General features: G+C 44.6%; 1 protein-coding gene across 5 annotated transcripts in view; it reads left to right on the forward strand.

Moving 5' to 3' along the window:
* The first annotated feature begins 351 nt into the window (after positions 1–351).
* foxp4 (forkhead box P4) overlaps positions 352–21,392 on the forward strand; it is a 91,057-nt gene continuing 70,016 nt past the window's right edge. For 2 of the 5 annotated variants that reach the window (XM_070958516.1, XM_070958518.1), the window contains exon 1: positions 380–895. The gene's annotated coding sequence lies outside the window, so the exon portion shown is untranslated. Of the gene's footprint in view, positions 896–21,392 lie in introns of all 5 variants that reach the window. The other 3 variants (XM_070958517.1, XM_070958519.1, XM_070958521.1) reach the window with 2 other exon arrangements.

Raw genomic sequence — 21,392 nt, forward strand, 5'->3', positions numbered from 1 at the left:
ACCGAGAGCAGGCTAACATCTGTTCCTCTCTGCCTCCACAATAGCACAACTCAGCCGGGATGCAAAGAGAGGTCAAAAGATCAGTGCCTTCCCCTCACACACACACACACACACACACACACACACACACACACACACACACACACTGGGAGAGAGGGAGGGAGAGAGAGAGACCTCTCTCGCCGATTGCTGTTTCCTTATTGTGCGCCAGGGCTTTGCGAGGATAGGGCAGCGATGAAAACGCGCACCTGCTTTAGAGGCATTACGGTAGCGCAGCAAACTGTCCCCCCGCAACACCACACACATACATACACACACACTTACACGCACACACACTCCACACTCGTGTACACACATACAGCCCTGGTGATTCAACCCTGATTTCCAGCGGACGAGCAAGTAACAGACGGGATGCCAAAAAGTGAGGACCGGTGGAGAGGTTATTCGCGCTGAATAAGCCTCTTGAAGAGATAGCGGGGGAGGCAGACGCAACAAAATAAGACGAGAAGCTGCGCTCTTTCGCCGCGGCAACTTGCGCACAGTGCCAGAGTTTTAGCGGCAGTATTGTTCTGACTTCACTCCAGAGGGGCCACTCCGAGGAGAGAGGACGCACACAAAAGGGAAAAGGAAAGGACTAACGAGCACGCTTTTGTCGTTTAAAGTAATGGTCCTGCGGTCTTAGATCCTAGATTTCTCTGTCTCTCTCTCTCCTCTCTTTTTCTTTCCATTTTTTTTTTTTTTTTTTTTTGAATTTTTTTTCTTCCCGTCGGTTTGTGTCCCCCTTTTGTCGCCGCGAGAGAGTGGACGCGCCGGGGGCTTGAGGAGCAGAAGCGGGCTGTCCACATGGTCCAACCACTGGCGTGAAAGTTGACTTCTTCAGAAAACAAGAGAACAGGTTGATGCATTATCTACACTTTCCTCTCCCCCCCTCCTCCTCCTCACCGCCACCTTTTTTATTATCTTCCTCACTCTTTCTGTGCTTCCATTGAAACTCTCCGACACACGTTTGTTTACCAAAAACATCGAACTGCAACTTTTCATGGCACATTGTTTGTGAAACTCCTCCAAGTCAGCCTCACAGCGCAGCAGGGTCTTATAGAGTATTGTACAGCGGGGCACAGACTTGCCTCCGTCCGTGTTTCACTTTAACTTTTCGCCGGACTGTTGATCGTTAAACTCACAGCCACGTTTTTTAAAAATCCTCTGTCTCCGCTGTCTTCATCTGTCCACTTTTCCTCAATAGACAGACGGTGGAGTGAGTTGCTTTCGACCGCCTCGCCGCTGGCACACGTGTGAATACGCGCAGTCAAAATGTAGTTTATTTCCAGTTGGCTGCTTTTTTTAATGGGATGGCGCATTTTATTTGAACTGTTAGAGGTGATCGAGGCTCCGGCGCTTATAGAAAGTGTCCGAAGTGTTCGCTCCAGAGACAGCACAAAGTTTTCCCCCCTCTCACAGGTTAGACCAAGATGTCGGGAGTGGATCTGAATGGAGGCAACAAACTTTACTCCGCGTCCCTGTCAATAAGCCTCGTTAAGGGATTTGATAATAAACACCGGCGGAGGTTATGTGGTGATAATTTTACGCAGCCGCCTGAACGCTTTGTCATCGCTGTGTCGGCTCTCTCCAAGCCGTTAAACACTGTCTTTAAATATGTTCATTTTGGTTTTTGTTAATTAAAGAATAGCCTCTGAAATGACCAAAAATGGCATCACAGCCCTCTGTGGAGATAATAGAGCCCTCGCCTTAAGGCAGAAAAAAGCCTTCTTGTGGACAGTCAATAGGTCAGAGGACAATACTTTCTTTTCAAAGGATTTTGACTTTTGAAATTGCAGCCGCGGTGTTTGACCTCACTGAGTTTTTTGTTTTTTGTTTTTTGTGCGATTTTTGCGTATTGTCTCCGCGGATTAAATAAAGAAGCGATAAACAGAGGCGTGTCTGAGCAACAGGACGCGGAGGAAAGTTGTTCATGCACGGTAAAAGTTGAATTCCAGTTTAAAAGATGATCATATTAAAACGGATCTAATCTATGGTGTTGTGGGAAATTAGTGCGTTATAACACTGATGCGTATTAGTCTGTTTTTGTCATCCAGAAATAAGGCTGACTGCATGGGGGAAAGAACACATGATATTCTTTTGGTGATGAAATATAAAAATATTCCCACATATTTAGAGTTGACTCAGGCAATATTATAAATTTAGAAATTGAGGGGGTTGAAGTCTGTACCAGAACCTCTGGATGACCCATGTTTTTCCCTTCTTATTGCAGTCATAAACCGCCTGAAAGTAGGCCTGCACCACAAAGGAAAATGATCTTTTCTTCCTCGAGAAAAAGAGGAAAAAAAAAACTTATCACCGGCACTATAATTTTTTTAAATAACATATTGTAATGACATAAACAGTTTAAACTCGCCTTTAATTTGCCAAACTGCGCACAGCACAAAATGTCTAACATCAGCTTGAGTGTGAAAATTAAAGTTGTTCTTTTCCTTTTTCCTTTCTTCAAATGAAACTCTCCTCGTCAAATATCAAACACCAGCCAGCACATCCCGCTGCTCAGATGGACTCAGGTCCCGCATGATGGAAAAGCTGCAGACGAAAAAAAAAAAAAAACAAAACCAGGGAGAGATGAAATGACAATTAATTGCTGTTAGTTGTCTGTCATTGAGAGAAAAGCATACAGGCCGTGTGGGTGCACACCCTGACACGGGCATTATTGCTCCGTGATTGATGGGCGCCGGGGCATTTGGCATAATTAATTTTATTTACTGTGTCCTGTTGTGTCTCCCCCCTCCTCCCCCTCCTGTCCTCTGTGGTGGCATTTCCGCGACGCGATGACACACTTTTAATTGCACTTTAATAGAAGATCCAGCGGGAATGAAAAAGCTCTTCATCACGTTTTATGACCTTGTCAAGTTTGTGGTGTCAGACAGGAAAGCAGGTATTTTGTGGTGGCTCGGAGCCCTTGGTGTAAAGTATATGCAGAATTTAAAAAAAAAAACAAAAAAAAAAACACCTTTATTTCACCTGCATGAATTAAGCTTAATTAAACCTGCACAGTATTTTTTTTTTGTTTTTAATGCACAACAGTGCTCACACCCTCCTATGGCAGTTTATTTAAATCAACAAAATTAGATCAGAATTTTAAGATGTTTAATAGTCATTTTATCATAGACATAAGCTAAATGTGTTTTATTTGCATACCAGAATACAATTTTAATAGTGTGCAAATAATGTACACAATTGCGTGCTGGCACTGACCCTGAATGCATCTATCTCAGATCTTTCTTTTTAGATTTGTCTAATATGCTCAAATGGCTGAAACGATTTCCCCCGAAGTCTGGAAAAAATAACTCAGCCAGTTTTGACTTTGATTTTCTTTTTAAAAAATGATCACTCTTGTTGCTACATGTTCCTCCAGCTGCTTAATTTATCTGTGGTGCAGTGAGGGCTGAGCAGCTGAGATGTCTCAGTTAAAAGAACGATGTTCAGAGTTGAAGGTACGGTGTCCAACAAAATACACGCCGTCACACAATTTAGTTATTGGGAGGTTTTTCATTTAATATCGATGAGGAAATGCCACAAAAAAAACCCTGCAGTGCAGCTCAGGGAGAACAGCGAGATTAAGGACAGAGCTCCATTTTTTATAATCCCTCGCTTCTATTTCAGCACTTGCCCACAAACTCACTGTAAAGTTATTGTTTCTGTGTAGTGCTTTGCTCGTTGATGGGCTATCACATCAGTGACAGGCTTTTCATGGAAATATAATAGGAGACAATGAACAAAAGAGTATTTGAGAGGCAGAAGTAGTTATTTGGGTAAAAGAGAGAGTACGTGTGCAGGAAGCCAGAGGTGTCAGAGACAGATTGACTCTCTCTGCTCTCTGTCGGCTATTGTGCGTCCGTGTCTGTGTGTTTGCCTCAGCGTTGCCACCTTTTCTCATCTGACTTGCTCCGACTCTTTTCCTTCTTTGCTTTTTTCCCCCTCCTCTCTCGACAGCTGTGTCTTTTCCATGTCCTGTTTTCTTTCATTGTTTGCGAGAGACGCTCGCACACTGCTGATTTTTCGCAGACTCTGCTCTCCAACACTCAGTTGTTTTTCTGTTATGCTTACTGACACATTACTTAAATGATGATTTTCAGCTCGGTCCTGAGGAAAGTGACTGTGTGCCGCTGTGTGTGACTCGAGCCACGCGTGAGACCGTCTAGAGACAGCCAGTAATGGCTGTGAATCTCATGCGCTTTAAAACCCCTTCAGCGGGATTAAAAGCCACCAATATGATTGTGTTAGTCCATAAACTCACTCAGAGAGTCCTTACCTCCAGCATGAGCCTGTGTGAATGTATGTGTGGAAGGGTGTATATATCTGAGTGGGGGTATGTGTACACAGGAGTGCTTTTTTCTCAATTCACCTGTCCTGCTTGAGTGAAAATGGACAGTATTTGAAGTTTTAAATGTCCTGTGCGTCGGTAGCGTTGATGGCTCGCCTGTCCGTCTCTCCATCTCTGGCGCTCTCTTCATTAAAGCCCTCCTGCTATCCCAAACCCACAAGTCTGAGTGGGCTTTTGGCTCCAAAGTGATGTTGAAGAGCACCCGTATACGACTCTGCTATACATGTAGGGTTTGACCTGTGATAGATACTCACTGGTTTACTTCTATTGCAGCACTTAGTGCATCACCTGCTTAAAAGCTGAAATGGTTAAATTTTCAATATCCTTTAGATGGGGTTTGAGAAAAGCGAAAATATTCCCGCGCAGGGAGCGAGAGCACATTTTTAAATGGAATCATTTCAAGTGTTGGTCCTGAAGCTGCCGTTATTGCAAGATGTGTGCGCATTTGAGCTGAAATGTGTCGTGGGCTTGTAAATGTGGAAATCGGATAAGATATTCCACAGGTTGTAACAACCGCATAATTATGTTTTAAAGTGAGACATTTGAATGTGGTGTATGTGTGATTTTTATGCAGCAGAAGTGTTCTTTTTTTAGTGATATAAAACGAAGGAAAATGGAAAGCTACGCGTCTCCGTATGTAGCCACTGAGTATCATTCAAATAGCAGTAATGGGCTTGTTACCTCTTTAAAATATGTTCATGAAATATAATTGATAAATTAATGGATTAAATGAAGGTGTTGTTCTTCATGGGTAGCCAGCAAGTGAGGGACTGCTCTGGTTGTGTATTCAAGTGATTGACTGCACAGTGAAACTGCCGCCACATTGCTTTAGACTGAGGCCTGATTATACATGTGGTTCTAATTGAACCTGTTATTTAGGAGAGGCTGAGGGCTGAATACTTATGTGTATGTGTGTGTGTGTGTCTGTCTGTGTGTGTGCATATCATAAATCCTGCACATTTTTCAAACATGAGATTTGTCTTTATGATGGGTCAGAAGGCGCTGTCGCACAGCAAAGTTGCGGGACAGCAGAGAAGGAGAGCGGTAAGATGCCTTTAGCGGTCTGTAGGAGGCTGACCACCTGTGAGACAGAGGCAGAGCAGTTGTTGTCTTTTGTTGCCTTTTCTTTTGCCTTTTGTGTCTTTTTGAAAGAGTTGTCGTTGCATATGAGGTGACAGCAGCAGCGCTCGCAGTCCCAACCTAATTCTTTAAAATTTACACACTTCTCTCCATCTGATTGATAAGGCAATCATTTTGCCTGACACACTGGTTTAGCCTGTGGTCATTAACATGTCCATACCTCTCAGATGAGTTTTTCTATGTGACTGTCTATGCGTTGGGGGGGTAGAAGGGATGAGATGTTCCCCCAGCTCCACAGAGCACTGGCCCATTAACAGCTGATGGATGTGGGAAGGAGTGACCCAACAGCTCAGAGCGGAAGAGACTGTTTCCTATGGGCAGGGAGGGGAAAGGGAAGCAGGAGAGGGACGCACAGAGAGATAGAACATATGAGCGAAAGGCTGGTAGAAGCGAGGGGAAACGACAGCACGAGAGGTTTCAGGCTTTGGTCATTATAGCTGAGGAAGCATTAGATCAGCTTCTCCAGAGTGCGCTTGGCACCTGAGGCCATGGCTGCAGCTGAAGGAGAGGGCTGTGGCTGCCGAGTCTGGGGGAATGAGAGCAGATCGTGAAGTCAGGCAGTTGGATCTATCAAGTCTGATTTCACAGACAGAGAGAAAGAGTCACGTGGGATCATTAGGTCAGTGGCACAGCCAGGTGGAGCACACGAGATGGTCAGCAGAAGCAGAAAAAAAAGATCCCCAAGCAGTGTTGTGTGTAGAAAATCTAAGAGAACGCCTGTTGTGCTCAAGCGGAGCATCTTCATGAAAAAGCTCTCATCAGTCGTCGTGTCCCCTGCTAACTCTGCATTGCTTCTGACAGCTGTATTTGTGTTATGGATTTTCCTTCACTCTGTCCCGTCTCCCTTTCCTTTTCCTCTGCCTCCCTCTCTCAGTAGTCGGCTCCCCTCCCCTCCATCGCCTCCACCCTATGACCTTTTGTAAGCACTTCATCAGAGAGCCGTTGGTGTTTTCTAAAGCGCTGCGACAAACTGACAGGGCAGCCGTCAATCGAGCGGGGGAACCGAGGGAGCAGATCAGTGGAAAGCTTCGTTCAGAACAACAATGTGACTAAACTTTCTGCAGCACTGCTTTAATGTGTATTGAAAAGGATGGCTGTGAAGGGTAGGTGACAGCTGTGAAGCGCAGGGCGAGAGAATGTTAGGGATACGCACACACAGACGCGTGTGTACACACATTTTGCACATTGCATAAACCGTCTGACTGCGGAGGAGCGTTACACAGCTCTTGAGTGCCCGTTTGTCCGTGGTGCTGCGGCGGTAAAATTTGCCGAGCGGACGAATGAGCGCTCCGATAAAATGCTGAGATTCACAGAAGACGATGAGCGCGCTGGGACTCACATCCAGGTCCATAAACTCAACTGCAACCGGACTGAACTCAAATCAGTTTTCCGTGTTATTCTCTCTGAGTTCTTGATGTAAATTCCTCAAATTCAGATTTCTCTGCTCATCAGTTTGCTCATTTCCTTTTCAGTTGATTCCCGATGTGTCTGTCTGACTGCAGTTATCAGACCTGCCATTAATCTGATTTATTTTAGCTTTTTTGGGGGGAGTTTTTTGATTTGCATCAGAATATTCGAATTGCTTCAACCAGGATGACTTTAACATTAACATATGATGATAGGAAATTAGCGATGCAGTATTTCCCCTCGTCCCTGTTCCTTGCCATCCTGGACCGGGGAGGTAATAACCATTTAAATGCATCTCATTATGTTTTCTAATCCGTAAAGTATCAGGGATGTTGGCTAACGCAGGCGAAAGTGAGGCTGGAGCGTTGGCGTGCGCTGCTCTTTTATGGTATTAGTATTTATGGTATTAGTTCCGGGGGACATGGGATGCCTACTTAAGCTATTAGCATGTGAGGCGCCGTGGGATGATCCATCCCCTGACAGGACGAGCTGTTAACCAGTGTTAAACTAAATCACAATAGGCTGCCGGGTTTGACGGATTGACAGAGCTCGCTCTCGCCGCTTGCTTGGGCCTTCCTCCTCCACAGCGCCTAACCTCACATGAAGATTTGTTTGCGTTAGAAACGGAAAAGAAGTTGGGATTTTACTTTTTCAGAACTTCTGGAAGAAATATTGAGGGATCACTTTAAAAGTGACTGTGGTGAATGTGATTTTGCCCATAGCAAAGGCTCTCTGTGTCTCTGTCTTCTTACTTCTGCTGTGGCTCTCAAGAGGAAGCGACTGTACAGACTTTGCCCAGTGGGGTGCAGACACTATGGCTTCTATAGTGCCCTTTCAGAGAGGGGAGGGGAATGGGAGGCAGGAGGGGAGGATGGTGACTGCTAGAGCCACTATCGGGAGCCTTGGAGATCGCTCACAGAAGAGAGGGATGCTGCTCTGCATGTGTGTGCGCTTATTGTGTGCGTGCGTGCGCAACCACAATTAACTGTCAGTCAACGGGTGACCCTCCACCTCTCTCCTCCTCGGACAGAATTCCTCAGGTTTTAGGTTTTGTTTTTCAGGCGGCTGTCGGAGGAGAAGAAAAGCAAACAGGTCGTCACTTTCCCAACTTGCGTGTGTATTTGTTTTAGACGTTTCGCTGTTCTGGAGAAAACAGGCTCTCTGTCATTATTTTTATAGATTGTCTCATGTGCATCAGAGATAAAAAACTTTCCCAGACAGAGCAGTGGAGAGTAGTTGTGTGCAGGTTCATTCGCGGAGGTTTTTTTTTTTTCTTTTCTTTTTTTTACGCTCTGTGGCTGCTCGCTGAGCATTGAAACTCTGTTAGTGTGTGTGCGCATACACATGCGCGCCTGTGTGTGGTGGGCATTGTTGACCAAGAGACATCTGCCACTAGATTATACCCAGCTGTTATCTGAATAATTGTGTAATCCCCCCTCGCTCCCTCCCTCTTTTGCTCCCTCCTTCCTTCCCTCGCTCCCTCCTCCGCCGTCTCCTCCTTTGCTCCCCTTCTTGCCCCCACGTCCCTTCTTCCTCCAACTGATGAGACGGAGAGTGATGAGTCTCTTTTCTGGGTGGCACTTTGGGCGTTTTCAGGAGTGTTTACGAGTGTGTGAACTGGCGTGTGTGTGTGAGTGTGGATGTCTGCAACCCCTGGTCACCGGTCGTTGTCTGACATTTGTAGAAGGCTTTTAGTCCCCCCCTCCACATGCACACTCACCTCCCTCCATTTCTCCTCCCCGTGGCTCTCGGGGATATAAAAGTAGCCTAATCCTGCCAGATCAAGATTGCTGTCCACCACAGCTTTACCAGCCTGTGAATCAGAGCCAGCTCTCATGTTCCTGAGGATAGAGAAGTCAGAGAGTGTGTGTGTGTGTGTGTGTGTGTGTGTGTGTGTGTGTGTGTGTGTGTGTGTGTGTGTGTGTGTGTGTGTGTGTGTGTGTGTGTGCGTTGTGGGCTGCTGGCCTTTGAAGCAGTGTTAGCTGTTTGCTGGCAGAATGTTGGTCAGGGGGTGAGAGGAGAGGAAATCAGAGAGAAAGCAGTGAAAAACAAGAAGAAAAGAGGTTAAAAAGTAAGAAAAGAGAACTGCAGCTTTTGATCCAAACCAAGGTAATTTGCAAATTACTCTTAACGGACTGCATATGATACTGTTCAAATATATTTACCGTTATCAGATTTCATGTTAATTAAAGAAAAGTTTTCTAATTGTTTTTTTTTCATGTACCATAGTTTTTCTTTTTTTTTTTTAACTTCAATACATCAATTCAAGTTTTAAAATGAAAAATACCATTATTTCTTTCTTTTAACAATTAATTAAAACTATTTTTTCCTGGATTGAAAGAGGAAAAAAAACATCATTCGAATATACTGCTGTCACATGCTCACTGCTCCACTGTATCTACAAAGACACAACGCAGTGTTTAAACCCAGACGTTTTCCCTCCTGCCACAGACAATTTTGGTCGACTTCTAACGAGTCAAACGTAAACTAAAAAAGACAATTTTATCAGTCTTTTTTGAACTTTGATTTTTACTTTTTTTTTCATGCATTGCGAAGGATGTATGACACAGCATGCGTGCCTGCAGCTGCAAGGGCTGCCTTCAGTTCTGGTCGGTGGTTGGCCGGAAAGTGTTCTTTTCCCTGTCGGAGCTCCGATAGTCACTCGCTGTGAAGGACTCAACGCTCGCTGTCCCTCTTTTCTCCTCCTCGCCTCGTATTCTGTTGCACTTTCTCCTGTCCATCTACCCCCCCTCCACCGTCTGTGCTCTCTCTCTTTCCTCCTCTCCCTGTCATGCCTGTTGTCTCTAATTATCACGGCTCTGTGTTCCCTCAGTCTCTTCATTACATCCAAGCTGTCATCACAGTTTACCTCCAACATTTGCTGCCTCTCCTCAGGCCCAATTTCAATAAAAATAATTTATTCTGTATGACTGAAATGACAAGACAGTGCAAGGTCAATCAATAGCCCTTTCAACAGAAGCTGATTGCGTGCGCGCGTGTGTGCGTGTGTGTGTGTGTGTGTGTGTGTGTGTGTGTGTGTGTGTGTGTGTGTGTGTGTGTGTGTGTGAGTGTGAGTGTGTGTTTGCTTTTTTTGAACAACAAATTGAAAACATCATAGGAAAATTCAAAAGGGGAAATTTCAAACTCTAAATTTTTCTTCATTAAATCTTTTTGTGAAAGAAAATATTTTGCTCTAGTTGAGTGCAAGCAAATTTTATGCAAGAGAGGCAGGAAGCTGTTACTGCGTTACATTCGCACATTCTGATTTGTAAACTTTAAGTGTGCTTTTACTCGTTCAGAGAACGAGTTCAGTGCAGCGTAAGAAAAATTTGTTGAATTATGTTGATCAATTTTGCTCAGTCCGTCCATTTTGTCAGCAAGCCTGCTTGTACCTGCACGAAACGATTTGGCCTCAGTGTAAAAACAGACGAAAACAAGAAATGACAGCGAATTAAATTCAACTGTTTCACAGATTTCTATTTTGCATTTTTTCCTTATTGTTTGCAGGGAAGCATGAGACTTTGTTTTGATGGATTTACAATCAGCACAGGATTTCTTCTTTAGGGACTAAGGGCATTTAATATCAGGTTGAAATGTGGCCATTGGGTTGTTGGATTAGCAGATACCACAATGCTCATTTGCCCAGTGAAGGTCAGCGCTGCCATATGCAACCTGTAGCCCTAATCGGCAACTTCTGCTGCTGCAGGTTTCCATTGTCTAAAGGTCAGTCTGGAACAGCGCATTAGCCTCGGAAAAGTAGTCGGCATAAACAAAGGAGGGGACTGAGCGAGGAAAGAAGGACTAAAGTTCAAAAAAAGAGGACAGGAGGGAGGGCGAGTGGCAGTGAAACCCTGGCATGCTTCGTGGTGTCAGGCAGGCGTTCGGCTTCTGGGAGCTTTTGTGAAAACTTTGCCTGCGAAACTTTGCTGAAGGCTGGGTTTGGTTTGAGCGGCTCCCCCAGGGGTTCACTCGGAGAGTGGGTGGAGGGATGGGTGGAGGGAGGAGGAGGTGGGAAGGGAAGTGGGAGAGCAAAGAAGAGGAGGAGAGGGGAGCAGAGCACAGAGAGCAGGCATGCCGTCACAGTCGACCGTTGTAACGGCGTGCAGGCCCTTAGTCGCTGATCTAAGAAACACAACTCCTGGCTCACGCCCCCTCCCTCCCCCTTTCTCGTCTCTGCCCTTTTTTGCTCTCCTCTCTTTCCCTCCATCCTCCCCCTTGCTGCTCTGCCTCGCTGTCTATCTCTCTCTTAGCTTTCGACAGCTCCGCGCTGTGGTTCTTGCGCTGGTTTATTAACATACAGTCTGCATTACTGGAACAGTGGCCGGGCCTATTTGCTGGTAATGAGGATAGGGGGGCCTGTGCTCTATAGTAACTTGTTTGACCTCCAGTGGTGGGGTCAAGTTCATCCTGAGGAGGTGTAATTCTCTCCCCCCTCAGCCCAAACACATGACTGCACCCTAGGAGGAGGATGTCGAGGGGGGGGGGGGAGCAAGGTGGCCCCTCTTCATCCCAAATTTGAATCTCTCGTCTCCTTCTCTGCTCTCTCCTTCCTCTCCCTGGTCCCCTCTCCTCCCACAGGGTTAATAGAAGGGGAAATTGATAGTTCTGTGCGGTAATTGTGGCTTTGAGAATTCTCTGTCTCCCACGGAGAAAGATGAGGGCAGCTGTACCAAAGACAGAATGACGTGTTGTAAGAGAAAGAGAGAGGGAGAAATGTAGGGAGAGAGGCAGATGGAAGAGCAAATAGAAAAGCCCCCACACCTTCACCGCCGCACCCCCCCGGTGGGGGTCTGATTGGTTGATGAGGGAGCGTGTTGATTGGCTGATGACGAGCTGAGATCTCTGCGTAACTTTACTAGCAGTGCTCTAATAATCATTCAATTCATTATCCAATCAGAAAGACTCACCATACCGCTCTGTATCCTCACTGATTCTCCTTTTAATTCTCCTTCTGAACCCCCTCCCTCCCTCTCCAATCCTCCCATACCTCCCTGAGGAGTCGGGGATGGACAGATGAGTGGAGCACACTGTATCTGTTCGGTTCTGCTCTGCTGCTCGCTGAAGTAGAGAGAGACAAACTTATATTCCACTGATGCCCGTGCTGAATGGACTCTCTGCCTCCCTCTCTCCTTCAAGAGGGGCTTTTCTTTCCCAGGGGCAGAGCTTTATAATTAGTCTTCTCCCAGAAATAGAAAACTAGTTTTCTGAGGTGAAGTCACCCTCTGATGTGTAGTCTTTAAAGCTGCCGATACTGAGCGAAGCAAAATCTATTTCATATATATATATACACACATATATATATGGAAAATCAATTTTCACCACCACCTGCGTTATACTATTTTCATGTTTATTTTCATAAAATTAAAAACTAAAGCTGAAGTGACTGAGGTAGAGCAGTTTTTGGTCAGATAGACATTTGTTTCTGTAGTAACAGCAGGTCTTGTTTTAGCTCCTTTCTTAGTTGTTTAGTCTCAACTCAGGCCACCCCAAGGCTGTCACCCAGGCAACGTTGTATGTGTGTGCCTGCGCTGTCTTTATATTATTCATTTTCTTCTTCATTGCATGGTAAAATTTGTCAGTGTATTCATTTTTCCCTTTGACTTTATCTCTGCCATTGGTTCTGTTTTTCTGCCCTGTTTTTCCCACCTCTTGTTTCCCCCCTTTACCCCCCCATGCACTCCACTCTGCTCTGCCTCCCCTCACCGCTCTCCTTTTCTCTTCCCCTCTTCCCCTCCACTCCCCTCTCCTTTCGCTTTCTCTGTCCGTTAATGAGAATGTGTTAACGAGAAAGAAAGATCTATTGGGTATAGCACAATTTATCAGAAAGGCAGAGGTTTGGAAGCAAAAAAAGGCGGCGGGCCCTTCAAAGAAGTCCTATTCTTGTGGTTGTGAATGTTTGATGAGACAGTGAAAAGTTCCCCGTCTAACGTCATGGTGTCTGAACAGAAGAGAACAGAACCGTTCTAATCATGCCGCACAGAAAAAAATGACTTCCAACCCGATTTAATTAACTGATAAGAAACGGCTTCAAATTAATTTTTCAAGGATGTAAGATTTTGATTAAGAAACTCCTAAAAGAAATAGACGAATAATCAATTTTTTAATCAACTTACTCAAATGGTAACTGGTTAATATGATAATTCTAGCAATTAGGGCAAATATTGTCGAGCAGCAGTTTCTATGCATCCTGTTAAAGGAATTATAATATCTTTACATCTAATTATCATGGTTATTTAATTTTTTTGTATGGCTACCTCTCAATTTTACCATTCGTTTTTTTCATCTGCCATTATAGGGATAATGAAATGAGAAGTTGGAAAGTGTAATAAGATGAAACTTTTATAAGGGCCAACCTGAATAGGGCTTTTCACGCACCCTGATTGGATAGATATTTAGGAAAAGGGAAAGGGGGAGTTGTTCAGAATGACATTATTTCTGCTGGTTTTACAGGCAAAGCTGAGATGGATCCTTAGATGTATGGTTCTTTTATTTCGTCAGCAGATTAAAGTAGCTAATAGCTCCTGGCTTTTCTGTGTGCCTCCTCTCTTATTCATAAGCAGGTAGGCCCGGCCGATGAATATGCTCGCCATTTCTAATCCGCGAGCGAGAGAGAGAAAAACAGATTCAGCTTTGATTGAGGGAAAGATCGGCCTGTTCACCTGCTAGTGGCCGCAAAATGTGTATGTGGGTGGGTATGGACTCTATGTGCGTGTGTGTGTGTGTGTGTTTCTCTAATTGGACAGGTATTGTAACGGAGGTGAAGAGGGGCCAGTTGAAGAGAGAGTGGGGGGGGGGGGGTAGCAGAGAAAGAGCTGGCAGGGGGTCTGGGGCTTTAGGAGAGCAGCAGTTCCTTACTTCAAAGAAGGCTTACAGGGTGGACAAACGCTAACCCCGCTCACATACCGCTGCAAAACCACACACTCCACATTCACACACAGTGGCTCTTTTGCCTCTCATGAGATGAATATCCATCCCCTCTCACACTCCTCTCTCTCTCTGTGTCTCTGCTGTATCCCTCGCTCACTGCTCGCTGAACATCAGTGGAGTCGTGCGTTCAGAGGGAAATATTGACAAAGCGTTTGGAGAGATGGAATGGTTCCTTTAATTATATGCTGCTCTTATGATGCATGGTGTTTCTGGCTGGCTGCTTCCACGCGCACACGCACACACCAATGCACACGCACGCTGATCAGCTGAATAGGTATTCCTGGCACAAACCCCTGTATTGAGCGTACATATTCAATTAGCAAAACGCATTAGCAAAACTTGGCATTTGTTGTTGTTTTTTTCCCCCTCCTTGCTCTGAATTAATGGTTTTGATATGCTAATTAGCGGGTAATTTAATTTCAAAAGGCCTCAATTAACAGCAGCGTTGTGGACACGAGGAAGTTAAGCAGCGTAATCTAATTTGCATTAGTAACGAGCAGGGAGTAATTAGTCTCTAATTAGCCACTTCAGACAGCACTTGTGTTTACTTTCCTAATGAAGTGGAGGGGCTTTTTTTTTTTTTTTTTTTACAGGGAAGCCTCTTGCGTGTGTGCATGTGTGTATGTGCGTTTGTGCATATGTGTGCGTGTGTGTTTGTCTGGTTTGCGGGGGTGGGTGGCTGGCACCAGAGGGAGAGTGGCATATGGTTTACAGTTTGGCTCCAGTTACGCTCATGGACACCCCCCCCCTCCGACACACACACACACACACACACACACACACACACACACACACACACACACACACACACAAACACATGCTCACATGCAAACAAACACTGCCACTCACACACACAGAGGTCAGACTCTGCCGTCTTGTGTGATTGGGCGTGCACTCGCTGTACTACCAATCCATTTTAAACATCTCTATAAGCTCACTTACACATGCCGCAAGGGATTGATTGTGTGCTTGAAGGTTTTATCTTGATAGTGTTTCTTCTGGTATTATTTTTTTGTGTTGCAATAGCTTGTAATATTTTCATATTTTCTTTTTTGTATATCCAGACACTTGCTGTAGTCTTTCCAAATGATATTTTTTTGCATTGTGGAGAGTCTAAACTGTTGTTTTTGACTGATGACGTTACAAACCATGGTTGCTGGCCGACCTAATGCAGGGTTTATTTCTGGGATACTGTTGCCTGTGTTGACAACGTAGCAAAGAAAAGGAGAGACAGACAGCCAGATAGATGGATAAACAGACAGCCTCATGGTACACTGTGTTTTATTCCTTTCTTTGCTATCTTTTTAATGATTTGGCAATATATCCTAAGCACCACTCAAGGAAAATAGTGGACAAATTAAATGCAACTTTTTCAGGGATGAGCGTTCCAGTTGGAACTTTTCCATTCACAGCCGTGTCAAAAACAAGTCGAAAACAACAGGCTTCCTCCTGGGCTTTTTTTGGGAAGGGAGACAGGGTGGAAGGGTTGCAAGGGGAGCAGCATAGCGGGGTTTTAGGGGAGGGGGGGACAAGCAGCTGCCCTATTAGCCCAAATCTGTTGTTCAGAGGAGAAGGAAGGAGGGTGGAGCAACACCGCTGAATTTCCACAAAGGCAAGCACACACATTTTTCTTCACTTTGTGTGCAAAGGGGGCTATATGCTCAGATTATGCCACATATTAACGTACGTTTAACCCCTAACACCTCTTCGGGTGTAGACCTGGCCTTATTTTTACCCATAATCCAGTGCAAAAGATAGAAGAGACCGTGGGGACCCCATTAACTGACAGCCATTCTGATGGAGGGCGTTTTTCTAAAGGCTTTTCCCCAACCTTCCCTGGGAATAATAAGAGAGGTCAGAAAGTTGGGTGACTTCCTGCTGCAGAAGGCAGGGTCACAGCGCTGGTTGGCAGAAGTAGTCAGCACTCAGCGGACATGACTTGGAACACACACACACACAAACACACACAGTGAAGGGACGGCAACCCATAGTGCAGAACTGGTGTGATTTACACACACCAAGAGCAGAAGCTGGAAATAATTCAGTAAATATAATGAATGAAGGCGCTACAGTGATTATCAGCCTGTTTCCAACGCTGACCTCTACCCATACGCAGATACGCACAGATTTATGGCCGCAAACATCCACTGATATGCACATACACACACAAACACTCGCGCATACACATCCATAAATAGGCAACTGATTTACAAATGAGCTGACCTGTGTGTTGGCCTTGCTCTCAGATAGGCTCACACCCCCACCAGGATGCATAAATCACAATGGACATGCATATGCATGAGCATCTGAGGAGGTGGGATAAGTGTGTGTCTGCATGTGTGCGTGTGCATGTGTGTGAGCACCAGCCAGCAGCAGTGTTTGTATCAGTCATTGAGGCTTAGTTAAGTGCCTTTTATTTCATTGAGTTAAAGTTAAGGACCGTGGACAGGCCTCTCTCCAGTGCGTGTTGCTTTTGAATGGCGAGAAAGCAAGAAAGAAAGAAAAAGGAAGAGAAAGAACTCTTAACTGTTCTTTTTTTCCCTCTTTTTAGTGGCATCCAGGGATAGCACATCACATTAATGGAACCTAGATGACGTTTCATGTCTCTTCTCTCTCTGGAAGAAGTGGTTTTGGTGTTGGACCTTTGCCTGATGTGTGTATGTATGATGTGATCTGCTTTAACCTCCTCTTGTTTTATGGACTTATACATGGCTCTGGATCTCACTGCTGCTAGATTAATTTACACACCACTCACACATGCTTGCCAAATCTCCCTCTGTCTCTCTCCCCCTCTTTCTCTCCACCTCTTTCTCCCCCTCTCTCCTTCTCCCTGAAGACAGAGCAGAAATTGCCTGGTGAGGTAAATAAATTACTTCCATCGATTGCTGTAGTTGAAGAGTGACTTTATCACAGTTTGACTTGTCCAGATACAGATCAGCGTGTGACAGCATGTGTTTTTTATAATGTGCCACTGTGTCTACAGTACGCGTGTGTGCGTGAGACTTCGTTTACATGTGTTTGTGTGTGTGTGTGGGCTGCAAAAATCAGTGTAAAATCTACCTGATGGCTATCTCAATATATTAAAAGCAATTGTTGGAATTACTGTATCGTCCATAAGTTGCGTGCGAGTATATGTGTGCGTGTTAGAGGTCTAATTGAAACAGGCCGCCATGTGCATATTGAAAAGCAGATGAATTAGGCTGGTTTTATTAGAGTGGGATCTTTCAGCCCACCTTGTGTCCAGGTGGGTTGTTGGCTGATTGAGTTTATCTCTGTCGTGTTCTCCATCAGTACTGGCCACTGATAAGAGCCGCAGATAGATACCATCCTAATACAGCTTACACTGATGCCTACTTCTGATTGGGTTTGTTCTATCTACATATAGTGTGAGTAAAACCTTTCGGCACACCTTAACCCCTATGTCCCACATGTCACTGCATGGAAAGAGGTTAAAAGTTCACCAAAAAAATGTCCCAAGTGCAGAGGGTATGTGTGTTTCTGTGTGTGTGTGTGTGTGTGTGTGTGTGTGTGTGTGTATAGCAGTCTGGGACACATGCTGTTTTAATAGACGCTGTGCTGACGTTACTGCAGAGGCCAAGAAGCCACCGTTAAAAAAGAAAGGATTTGGAAAAAGAGCGAGAAAAGGCCTCATCTGTTTGCATTAAACAGTGGAAGAACTGACCAGTGACGGAGCAAATGAGCGTCAGGCGGCTAAAAGATATCTGCTTTTCTGGCTATGTCGCTTCAGCCTCCCCGCCCTCATTCCCTTCATTCGCCGTGCTCCTCCTCTTATTATATCTCACTTTTCCAACGTTTATTCCTCGTGGAGGTAAATAGTATTTGCTTTCTACCTCTGACTAAATGTATCTATTAATTAGCTCTACTCTAGTGCAGTTACAGGAAGTCCTCTACAGTATTTCTTTCTCTTAAAAATCCAAAAGAGAAGTAAGACAAGGTTGCAGAGGAAAGGATGAGAAACAAAAAACAGAGCTCACGAGCCAGCAGCCAGTATTATGTTGTTTTTTTTGTTTTTTTGTTTTTTTTAAATTTACACCTTAACAGCAGTCCTCATGGTTTATTCTGACCAGTCTGTCTGTCATCTACAGTATCAGGTTCTTTTCTGCGTCGAATGCTCCTGATTTGAGAATTAATTAGGCAGCGTGGTGGCGTCAGGGTTGGGATTTTGGGTTTGTTCGCTAGCTATTTTAGTAGCTAATTACTGAGGGGGAGAGTGTTAATTGGAATTCTCTTAGATAATGTGAACTCCTCTTCCCCTTTTCTCCCCCGCCTCCACTAAAGTTTAATAGAAAACCACAGCACTTAATAGACCTCTCCCTCTCAGACTCTTTGTATATCTATAATTCTTTTATTATTTCTTTATTATTTTATTTTGATGTTTCTGACAGTAGCTCAGCTGATGCCTTTGGGGACAGGAGATGTTTGGGGTCTGTGTGTGTGGAGTCCACTTTGTAGTGTGAGCTGTAGTCGGAGGAAGTGACATACAGTAATCCTCTCAGACCTCATCGGGATATTGACTCCTTTTCTCTCCCTGACTTGCGCCATGTTGCCGTTCACAGAGACACAGAGCTCTCAAAGGGAGAAGTAAGCAAAGGACAGGAGGGTGTGTTAGATAAAAAAAAGTAAATAACGAGCTGTAGTTCACAGAATGATTAATGTTCACTGCGTTTAAATTCTCTGAAAAATAAGTAAGGAAAAACATGATTTTGATCATCTTAAGGCCTTGCTCAGGCTTTTTATTCATTTATTTTATGCGTAACTTTTGTTGCACTGATAATGAACAAAACTGGCCTAACCTGCATTTTGACTTCGCGCTCTCTCCATAGCCTGGGGCGCCGAAATGCAAATTCAGTGGCGCGTAAGTAAGGGGATAAAAACACAAAAAAGTGATTTTAATTTTAAAGAGTGTTCGAAATGAAACAATAGTTGCATTTGGATGTTGTTATAATTGGAGCGAATGGCTGACTAGATAAACAGACTTGGGTTGCTGGCGGAGGAGCACACACTTGGGGGTCTTTTCATAATCTGTGCTCTGTTTAAAAATTAAACTCCGAACCAGCAGAAAGCAGAGAAGGAGCAAAATTAATATACAGTGAGAGAAGACTAATCAGAGATCTGTGGTTTCATTGTAATTCCTCCATCGTCCTAAACTGTGACAAAAACATTATTTAACATCTTTACCTCTGCTTCAGCCACTCAGAAAGGCTCGACGCACACACACACACACACACACAGACAAGACCTTACAGTATTTTAATATCACTGCTTGTATATTCTAATCCTGACACCACTTGAAATATAATTCCTTCCCCTATTTTAAATCATGGATGTGAAATTGCATTAAGGCAAGAGTGTGTAGGCATGAAAGCAGGGATGTTAAATGGACATATGAATGCAGGGTTGAATCCTAACCTATTAAGTACTTTCCTTATTATTTCTGAAAGTGGAGCGTGATAATTAGTTTGGTAGAAATCCTATAGCAGGGTGGAGGTATGGGTCTCAATAGTTGAGCCAAATTAATTTCTTCTGTCACCTTGAGCATATGTTCCTCTTAATAGGTTTAATTTATTTCATGGTGATTATCTTTTTTTTTTTAACCACTTGACTGTGATGCACACATTCACGTCAAAACCCACTTCAACCTTCTGCACATGTGAACGGTGCATTCATGCCTAAATATGATAGAGCTGCACGGCGTCATTACTGCTAGGCTCCTGAGTCTTTGTGATCTGAGAGATGGCACTGTGCCGTTTTCCCAGGGGTCCCTGCTGCTGCGGCCCAGTTGTCATGTGATCCATGTGTCTGGCTAAGAGCTCCGTTTTTCTCAGGAGTCACTCCAAGTCTTTTTAGTCCTAAAAGTTAACAATCATTCCTGATGTTAAATCCATCAGGAACCTCCATGTGCCACGAGGTCTCTTTAATAATCTCCCCTGTGTGTGCGTGTGTGTGTGTGTGTGTGTGTGTGTGTGTGTGTGTGTGCGTGCGTGTGTGCGTGTGTGTGTGTGTGTTCTGAGGTTAGGTTGGACCATGGGAAAGTGGCATACCTGAGAGGATTAGAGTGATCCCAAGGACACTTTGCGTGGGACAGTATTCAAATACTCTTTCTTGTACATTCAAGCACGTTGCCATTTTTAACACCTTACACAGTCTGGGCCTGGATCTCTGTGACTGTGTTACTTTTCAGTATACCTTCAGTGTGTGTGTGTGTGTGTGTGTGTGTGTGTGTGTGTGTGTGTGTGTGTGTGCGCGCGCTGCCCCCGTCCCAGCCCCAGTGTGTATGGTTTGTTTTTGATCTGGCAGGGATCACTCTAGTTGCCCTGTCTGGTTTCAACTTACACTAGTAAATTACACCCAATCACTGAAATTACATCCTATGGTCTCTGCGTGTGTGTGTGTGTGAAAGTGCATGTGTGTGTGTTTGCGCGTGTGTTTCTTCATTGTTGACGTCATCTCACAGAGATGTACTCAGTGTCAGCTTTGATTAGACTGAATGAAGTCCCAACTGTTTTTGTGTTTTCGTCATTTAGGGGAAGTAAAATGGAAATGCAGCTGTTTTCTGTGTGTGTGTGTGTGTGTGTGTGTGTGTGTGTGTGTGTGTGTGTGTGTGTGTGTGTGTGTGTAGTCATGCATCTGCATGTGTGCGTGTCGGCGGAAATTGCTGTGTTGTGTGCGTGTGGCCGCGAGTGCGTAAGAGTGGTTGTCAGCTGGTAAGCGCAAAAGACACTTCGTGTAGTGAAGCTGAAGCACAGAGTCTCCGTTTTCATTTGAGCGGCTACAGTAAGGGAAGCTTGATGGGACAAAACTCAGACAGAGAAGCTGTAGCCTGCCAATTAGTGCACCAGATGTCAGTTATTGTTGGACTAGGATTATGGCAATAACTGCAATTGGCCAACGGTTATGAGCGTGTGTGTGTGTGTGTGTGTGTGTGTGTGTGTGTGTGTGTGTGTGTGTGAAGTGAACTAACTCTGCTGTGATAGATTTTAAACAATCTTCTTCTGGGACTTGCTCCTCTCTTTATTACACTCCTGGCACCTGCAGTGTTTTTCAGAATTCTCTCTCTTTCTTTCTCTCTCACTGTGTAGTTTTTCAGCATTTTGGAAATGTAAACACTTCTAAAATACATCCAGATGTTACCAGCTGTGCTCAGCCACCACAAACACTGGGCAGGGAGTGTGTGTGTGTGTGTGTGTGTGTGTGTGTGTGTGTGTGTGTGTGTGTGTGTGTGTGTGTGTGTGTATGCATGCGCCTCAAAGACTCCCTTCCCAAATATTCACTCTCAGACAGAAAAAAGTGATTGCCTGATTTTGTCATATATCTCTCCTTCTTTGTCTAAGTGTGAGCAGGTTTTCAAATAAGGTATGTGTGCGTGTGAGAGAGTGTGTGTGTGTGCGTGTGTGTGTACTGAATAAGACTATTATAGTTGTTAAAAGCTGCTGCAGGCTAACATTGGCTGAATTAAAGCTGCTATTAAATGCAGAAAAGTCAGAACTGATGCAGTGAGACAAAGACA

This window comes from Chaetodon trifascialis, chromosome 3, assembly GCF_039877785.1.
Source record: "Chaetodon trifascialis isolate fChaTrf1 chromosome 3, fChaTrf1.hap1, whole genome shotgun sequence".
NCBI classification, from domain to species: Eukaryota; Metazoa; Chordata; class Actinopteri; order Chaetodontiformes; family Chaetodontidae; genus Chaetodon; species Chaetodon trifascialis.